Here is an 8,618-nt window from a genome sequence, read left to right as displayed (position 1 = left end):
GGATCGCAAAGACGGGTGGGTGAGGGGAGCACACAGCAGTGGTGGGGGTGAGCGGCGAACCTGGAATAGGCGGTCGGGCACGCTGCAGCCGGGCGAGATGTGTTTGTGCAAGGACTCCAGCTCTTCGCCATCGTAAGGAACGAGCGATGACGTCACGAGCATCGGAGCAGCTGGTTTACAACCCCGGAAGTAATGCCGATTGGCCGACGGGGTGCTGTGGGTTATTTAAACTTTATGTATGTTTCATTGCACTCGGCATTGACAGTAGCTGACCTGGAGCCGAAATAAACCACCATTCAGCATTCAAGCTTTGTGATCATGGTTTGGTTATTCAAAGTACCCAGGACCAGTGAGCAAGCCGAGAGAAAGTTGGCGCTGTCTTGTTCGGAACAGCTGTGAGCCGGTGGGGATGGCAGAGGGTTCAGGGCGTGCCAGAGATGGAGGAAGGGGGCGAAGACACGGTATTGGAGGTGGTACCGGAGGCGCAGGGGGCTAGCGAGCCTCCTGTGGTAAGGCTAAAAGAGAGGAAGATACAGCAGGGGGAGTGTGCCTCTGAGGATTTGGAAGCTTCTGTCCCCAGTGGGATGAAGTCCTCCTCTGGTGAGTGGTGGCAGAGTTCAGCCCTTACCGGTCCAGGAACAGCTAAACCCCCAACACCCCATCGAGGTGATATGGCTTTCCAAGGGTAGAGAGAAAGAAGGTGGATAGAAGACGAGGAGGGGGAGTGGAGCTACTCCACTGGCTCTGGAACCTCTACTCTAGATGTTTTGAGAGAGAGATTCGGGGAAGCAAGCTTTAGGGACGCTCCTTCGTGGCAACCCTGGGCAACAGGAGTGGATGCTTCGGCCACCTGGCAAGGTGGAGGGGGGCACACGGAACTACAGACACCCGCTTCCATTTGGCTAGCCCAAAGTTGCGTGTTGATAAAGGGACTAATAGTTCTCGAGCAAAAGACCATCAAGTGATTACCCCCACCTCCACGTCATTAGGGGAAGCACTACGAGGGGTGGACCAAGATATGCAGAGGAGGCAAGGCTGACACGATATGGGTCGTGACGCCCCGCGAAAACAGAGTAGGCTGCATAGAGTGGAGGGGAGGGATGCTCAGGAGGTCGACCGCCATCTGGACTGACCCCTGTGTGGGCGCCAGGGATGTGGCCACAACAGTTTTGGGGCCCTCCACCAATCCAAGCCACTTTTGATGGCAGCGCTGATAGGGTGTCCCTATTTTTAAGTCAGATAATTAGCCATATTGATTTATATGGCCGTCTCTATCCATCGCAGTGGTCCATGGTGGTCGCTATTACCATCGCGTTGACAGGAGAGGCAGCGGACTGGATCGCTGATCTCCATAGCGACCATGCAAAGGAATTGGTGAACGTAGGACTGTTTTTGAAGGCTATGAGGAGCCATTTTGAAGATGACACCAGAACCCAGTTAGTGGAAGGGGAGCTTGTATCATTGAAGCAAAGAGGGAGGCCTGCAAAGGATTATGTAAAGGAATTCCGTGCTCTCACCGGGAGGCTCAGGACCTGGCCAGAACAGCTCTTGGTGCACCATTTTCGCTGTGCTATTGAATTGGTAGCTGGTTGGTGTCCAACCCTTGGGGCCGGAATTCTCGTAACCCAACGTCTAATTCCAGATTGAACTGAAAAGGGGAACAACAGGAGAGAGGGGAAGGAGTAGAGAGAGAGGAAGGGAGAAGAGGGGAGAGGAGAAAGAAGAAAGGGAAAAGGAGAGGAAGAAAACTGAAGGGAAAGAGGAGTAGAGGAGAAGGTTAGAAGGGGGAAGAAGAAAAGGAGTGGGGGAAGAGAAGGGGAAGTAGGAAAGAGAAGGAGAGGAAGAACGAAGGAAGGAAGTAGGAGGAGAAACAGGAAGGAAGAGAAGGGGAGGAGAAGAAGAAAGGTTGGAGTAAAGGTAAAGGGTTAAAGAGCAGCCCCGAAAAAGTAAAAATGAAAAATGAAAGTTAAAAAAAAAGATGAATGAAAAATGATGGAAATGACTGCACATGTAAATGTGTTTATGAAAAATAAAAATAAAAAGTTTAAATAAAAATAAAGAAATAAATATGAACCAATTGCCAAGCGTCTGAATTTTAACCAAATTACCATGGAGATGCTGCAAAGGTCATAACTGTGAAAAACGATCATAAGTCACTTTTTTCTGTGCTGTTGTAACTTTCAATGGTCACTGCGTAGGAGGCTAATGTCTCCTACTAATGCAGCATTTAACATCCAGCTGCCTGCAATTACTGCGAGTTCAATTCTCACCAGGCTCAAGGTCGATTCAGCCTTCCATCCTTTCTAACGTGGGTAAAATCAGGACCCGGTTTGTGGGGGCAATAAGCTGACTTTGTATAAAATATACAAAAGTATGAAGGCTATTGCTTAACGCATTGTAAGCCGCCCTGAGTCTCTGGAGAAGGGCGGCATATAAAAATAATTTTTTTTAAAAAATGAGCTGTTGTAAGTCGAGGTCTACCTGTATTTATTGTCATGCATACTGCTGGAAAGTCCTTTGCACCTGGATCCAGTTTAACAGACGTTCTCAAAACCAGTTTAGGACTAGTTCTGAAGACTTTTTTGGGTTTACAGTTATAACAAAGGCTAACTAAAGAGAACTTGTTCCAAAATGGAATCGTGATTGCAAATACATTTTTTCTTCCCTGTTGCTTTAAATCTGGGCTGTAAAATGAATTCTGCAGAAGGAAGCAGGGTTGGTTGGGAGATCATTTCACAATCAGGTTGGTCAAACTTTCCAAGAAGCTGAACGGGTTAAAAGCAGAAAGTTCAGCAGCTAGAGTAGATCCAGAAATGTAGAGTCCTCTTACTGAATTCCTTTTCCTGTAGCTCCTTTGGAGAAAACTTTGAGTTTGGTGTTGCCGTTCTTGAATTTTGCTGGGCGAATCTCAACAGTTCGGAAAGAGTAAGTTAAATTTGAAACTTTCAGAAAATGATCAGATCAGAAAATAAGAAATCCAGGAAGGGGGATTTGGGGGGGGGGAGGTTAAAGGGAAATTATCCTTGAGTAAATAATTTCTTTTTTTAAAAAAAAACTGCACCTATTTAACGCTCTCCTGGTAAAGGAGAGGACACAACAGTTGGTCCTTTCGGAGCTCTCTCTTCCTATAGAAAATTGAGCCTCCATGTTCAAGCAGAGCACACAGCTCCGCAATCCAGGTGCGGGGAAAGGCATAAAAGGACGGCGCGGAGGCGTCACGGGCGGGGGGGACAAAATGACAAAAAGAGCATCGGGGCTATTGAGTTGCAAGCGGCGTCTCTTCCTTCGATGAATCGTGACTCTATTGTCATGTTCACCAAAGCCTCGGATTATCAGAATAACAAAAGTTGGAAAGGACGATGGAGGTCATCTTGTCATTTAGCCTGACTAGGTGGCTCGGTGGCTAAAACAGTCAGATTGTCGATCAGAAAGGTCGGCAGTTCGGCGGTTCGAATCCCTAGTATAGGTCTCCTGTGAGCAGGGGGTTGGACTAGATGACCTCCAAGGTCCCTTCCAACTCTGTTACTCTTAGTCCAACCCCCTGCTCAAACAGGAGAGCCTGTATCATTTCCGATGGATGGCAATCCAGTCTCTCCTTGAAAGCTTCCAGTGATGAAGCTCCCACAACTTCTGAAGGCTAAAAGTAAAACTGAGGACTTCCAGCCTCTGATTTCTCTTCTCTGCCAGCCCCAGTCTTCCAAAAGCACAAATGGTCAGAATGCAGCTTTTAAAAAAGAAATCTATTTTCCCACTCGTGAAATTGTTCTTGGGAGATAACAGATAGTCTTGGACTTGCGAAAACACTTGAGCCCAAAAATTATGTTGCCAAGTGAAACTTTTGTAAAGGGTGTGTCTCCCCCCCCCCCATTTTATGACCTTTCTTGCCACAGTGGTTAAGTGAATCATTGCAGTGGTTAAGTTAGTAACCTGGTTAAGTGAATCTGGCTTTCCTGTTGACTTTGCGTGTCAGAAGGTCACAAAAGGGGATGACACTGCAACCATCATAAATATGAGTCAGTTGCCAAGCATCTGAATTTTGATCACATGACCTTGGGGATGCTGTAATGGTTGTAGGTGTGAAAAACGGTGGTAAGTCACTTTTTTCAGTGCAGTTGTAACTTCGGTCACTAAATGAATTGTTGTAAGTCAAGGACTACCTGTACGCAGTTCCTGAGTCTGGAAGCTCCATTTTTTTCTTGGTTGTTGCAGTTATTATCTTCTCTTAAACTAGAAGAAAATGACCTTTGCTGCATCTGAAAGCACTTCCTTCGATTGTTCGGCTCCAATTTTCTGCCACTATGTTTAATAAATCTTTCCTGAAGCTCTTAAAAAACGAAGGATTTTCTGGATAATTTGAAAGAAGGGGAAAATCCCTTTTGCATTGGCCTTCTATGCCCCGACCGTATCCTGTTCCTTGCCACTAGATAACACAAGGCCATGGCTTCAGGCCAGGAGTAAAATCTAAAATTTGTTACTACCGGTTCTGTGGGCGTGGCTTGGTGGTGGTGGGGGTAATGTGACTGGGTGGGCGTGGCCATTTTTTAAAAAAAAATTAAAACCATTTTTTACATGTAAACCATTTTACTTATAAAGCATTTCACCCCTGCTTCAGGCTCTTAACTGCATTCCTCTAACCACTGTACCCACATACCCAGTAGCTGTTTGGGGACAGGACTTAATCTCATCCCCAGTTTCATGTTAAAAGAGCTTCACTTTTCCCATTTCTATGGCTCAATATTTTATTGTTAGCAAACAACCTACTTCTGCATACAGGTATTCCTTGACTTACAACCACAACTAAGCCCAAAAGTTACAGTGTTAACTTGAGACATTTGTTAAGTGAGTTATACCCCATGTTATGACCTTCCTTGCCACAGTGAATCATTGTAGTTGATAATTAGTAATATGGTTGTTAAGTGAATGTGGCTTCCCCATTGATTTTGCTTGTCAAATGGCTGCAAAAGGAGATCACCTGACCTTGGGAAACAGCAACGGTGATAAGTATGAACCAGTTGCCCTGCATCTGGATTTTGATCACTGTTCATAGGGATGCTACCAAGGTTGTAAGGGTCAAAAATGGTCATAAGTCACTTTTTTCACTTTGAACAGTCAATAAATGAACTTGTAAGTGGAAGACTGCCTGTATTAGCTTAGTTCCTTTCCAGATACACTTTTAAGATCTTAACATCTGGGTAGCTTTTCAATGACCAGGATTAAACCAACATTGGAAATGCAAGTAATCCTTGATTTACAACTGTAATTTAGCCTGCAATTACAGGCCTAAGTCATGATGGTCATTAATAGGTCTCCACACAATGTGCCCAATTCTACAACCTATTTGGTGGCAGTTATTAAATGCATGCAACAGTTGTAAAACAAACAGCCTGACTAGGTGGCTCAACCTGACTAGGTGGCTCAGTGGCTAAGACACTGAGCTTGTCGATTAGAAAGGTCGGCAGTTCGGTGGTTCAAATCCCTAGTATAGGTCTTAAGTGAATGCTACAATCATTAAGCAAGCCCATTGTTCACTAGGGATATAAGCATGGGTTTCTAGCAAAAATGTAAATCATGGTCATGTGACTGCAGGATGCTATGAAAGGCCACAACTGCAGGCTGGTTGCCAAGCACCCAAAATGTCCTGTGACCCTGGGTGGAGCCCCCACTCCCCAGTCCTCAGAAGTTCAAATCTGGGTCATAAGTTGTTTTTTGAATGGTTGCTAAATGGCTGGTCGTAAGATGAGGACTATCTGTAAGTCACAGACTTGGTGTTGTTGCAGTTCTCTGTCTACCATCTGCACAGCTATAGAACAGCAATATTGTCAATAACAGTAATTGCAAGAGGGATCTTGGAATCCTAGTGGACAATCACTTAAATGTGAGCCAGCAGTTGTGTGGCAGCTGTTAATAGAGCCAAGGCAGTGGTGGGCTGCAGTAACAGAGGGATAGAATCAAGATCATGTGAAGTATTAGTAGCGCTTTATAAAACCTTAGTAAGACCACATTTGCAATATTGCATCCAGTTTTAGTCACCGTGATATAAAAAAGATTTTGAGACATCGGGAAAAGTGAGCAGAAAAGAGCAAGAAAGATATAGGGGACCGGAGGCTAAAATAACCGATGAGCGGGTGCAGGAACTGGGTATGTGTAATTTAATGCAGAGTGTTAAGGATGTTGTTGTGTTACCAACTAGCAGAGTGTAGAGCACAGAGAAATGTTGCTGAGAGTAATGAATAAGAGATGTGCAAACTGGTTTATCAAAAGTTTACTTTATAGTGAAAAACAATCTCATAGTCTTTAAATCAATCCAAGTCTTTGCCAGTCAAATCAGTCCAGTGATACAACAATCTTCTTACCATACAAACAGTAGTTGGTTAGAATAACAAACTCACTCTGGTTCACAAACCACAATGGTAACAGATCCATCCAACGATGATAGCACAATGATAGCAACTCCACACACTATGGTACCTTATCATGAACTGAATACGTTATAGTACCTTTCTTAAATACATTTACAACTAGTGATTATCTAATTACAGCATGACTCAGCATTACAATGAATCAACAGTAAAACTTTAAAGTCACACAATACATATTCATATTAAAGTTACAGAATACATATATTGCCTGGACAACTTGTTAGGCTCAAACCATATCCTAACATTCTCCCCTTTGGACAGGTCAATATATACAGTTTAGATTCTTAATCCATAGCTTTCACAACACGTTTGTGGTAGACAGGTAAATCCCATTATCGTTTTAAAGAGACAAAGACCGAAATAATCCTGTAACAGAGTTTATTCTTTGCAAAGGGACTTTCTCTCTAAAGTAGAGAAAGACGGAAATAAAACAATTTACACAAGGTTTTATAGTCTTCAGGACATTCAGAATACACGTCAATAAAGTACCTTGGGAATCAGTTCCAGATCTTAACATAACATCTTATATAACATATGCAGTACATAATTCCACCCTGGAAATTCCCCAATTCCCAACAGAAATACCCCTCAAAAACATCAATTGCGTACTTCCTTTAATTAATAAGGGCAAGTTAACCCAGGAACGTATTTCCTGCAAAACAAACATCTTCTCAAAAACAGGAATTACACATTTCCTTTCTCATGTTCTTAAATGTCAGCTAAATTATATAATCAGGTTATACAAAGTAAAACAAAACCTTAACATGATTTCAAAATGGCGTAACTCAGGTTATGCTTTTACAGGAATAATTCCTATTTTTCTCACAATCCCCAATTCTCCTCTTCATTATCTTTTATTTCTGTAAACTAAGAATATCCTGTAACAGTATAGAAACTCCTCTCCATACAATAGGTAATTTGGTCAATACCATGTTACCACATAAAAACATTAACTTGGAGGGAACTTGTATCCTTAGACATAGAAAATGTAACCCTTCCTCCAAAATCCAAAACTTCTTGTATGAAGGTATATAATTACCAAATAGCTCAGTGCATTGCTTATATAAAAATTCCATCCTATTTGTAAGGCCAATGTATTGAGGAACTATCTCATATGTACATTTGCACTTGGCACACACCATCTTCAAAAGATGACTTAATACATATCTCAGCTTCCTCAGTGGTGTCTATTAGAGTTAGTGGTGTTTCTATAAAAGAATAACGGTGCTCGAATTCAGTATGGAAACATAGCTGCTACCATGTTATAGGGTAACTGGGCAACACAGCCAAAATCCCCATTCCTATCCACACCTGTAGAATAACAAACATTACCACAAAAAATCCCATTATTCCTAGTGAACTAGCTCCCCCAACATCAATCAATCAAGGAGAACTTACATCCACTGGATATCAAAACATAGATTTACACCAATCAATAATATCTTTCCTCAATACAATCAAAAACACAACAAGAATTATTACCACTCCTAGCCAAATACAAATCTCTTCATAAAACTCTTCTTCCATCCATTGGTCATCAATCGTCTAAAGGTTTGTCATCAAAAAGTCAATTTAAGAGGGTTTGCAGGTTCCGTAGCAACTGTCCTTCCATAAGGCAAAGCCACCAATCCCTTGACTCTGGAATAGCATACCCAAATTTGTTCCTTAGTCCTTACAGCCGATTCAGTAGTCAGCAAAACTTGGAACGGTCCTTTCCACACCAGCTGCAACTTCTTCTCAGTAATGGCTTTTATCGGACCCAGTCTCCACTTTTGTATTCATGTGCTTGGAAATCAAGAGGTAGATTCTGTCCTTTTTACCTTAAATGAGAAAAACACTGGGACAGTCCCTGTATATATACTTTCAGAAAAAACATCCTTCAATTCTATCCTAGGCATCTCAACTTTCCCCACATATGGCCATCCAAACATCATTTCATACATAGATATCCCCAGATCTTTCCTAGGACTAGTTCCTATTCTTAATAGAGCTAAAGGCAAACACTTCATTCAAAGTAGTTGAAACTCTAACATTAAATTTTTATAACATAGATTTACTTATCTGATTAGCACATTCACAACACCCTATAAAACTTTGCTTAAACAATAAATGTAATTGCCAATCAATTCCTAATTGTTCCATAACCTTCATCACCTTGGACAATGAAATGTATACCCCTATCACTATATTTGGGTATTA

At 42.4% G+C, this 8,618-nt stretch overlaps 1 protein-coding gene across 1 annotated transcript in view; it reads left to right on the top strand.

Moving 5' to 3' along the window:
* Positions 1–2,756: 2,756 nt before the first annotated feature.
* The window catches only part of LOC117657522 (uncharacterized), a 29,535-nt gene continuing 23,673 nt past the window's right edge, over positions 2,757–8,618 (top strand). The window contains exon 1 of the mRNA XM_087884327.1: positions 2,757–2,925. The gene's annotated coding sequence lies outside the window, so the exon portion shown is untranslated. The remainder of the gene's footprint in view (positions 2,926–8,618) is intronic.

This window comes from Pantherophis guttatus, chromosome 2, assembly GCF_059756535.1.
Source record: "Pantherophis guttatus breed Tessera chromosome 2, ASM5975653v1, whole genome shotgun sequence".
Taxonomy (NCBI): Eukaryota; Metazoa; Chordata; class Lepidosauria; order Squamata; family Colubridae; genus Pantherophis; species Pantherophis guttatus.
This window is presented reverse-complemented; position numbering and strand designations above follow the sequence as displayed.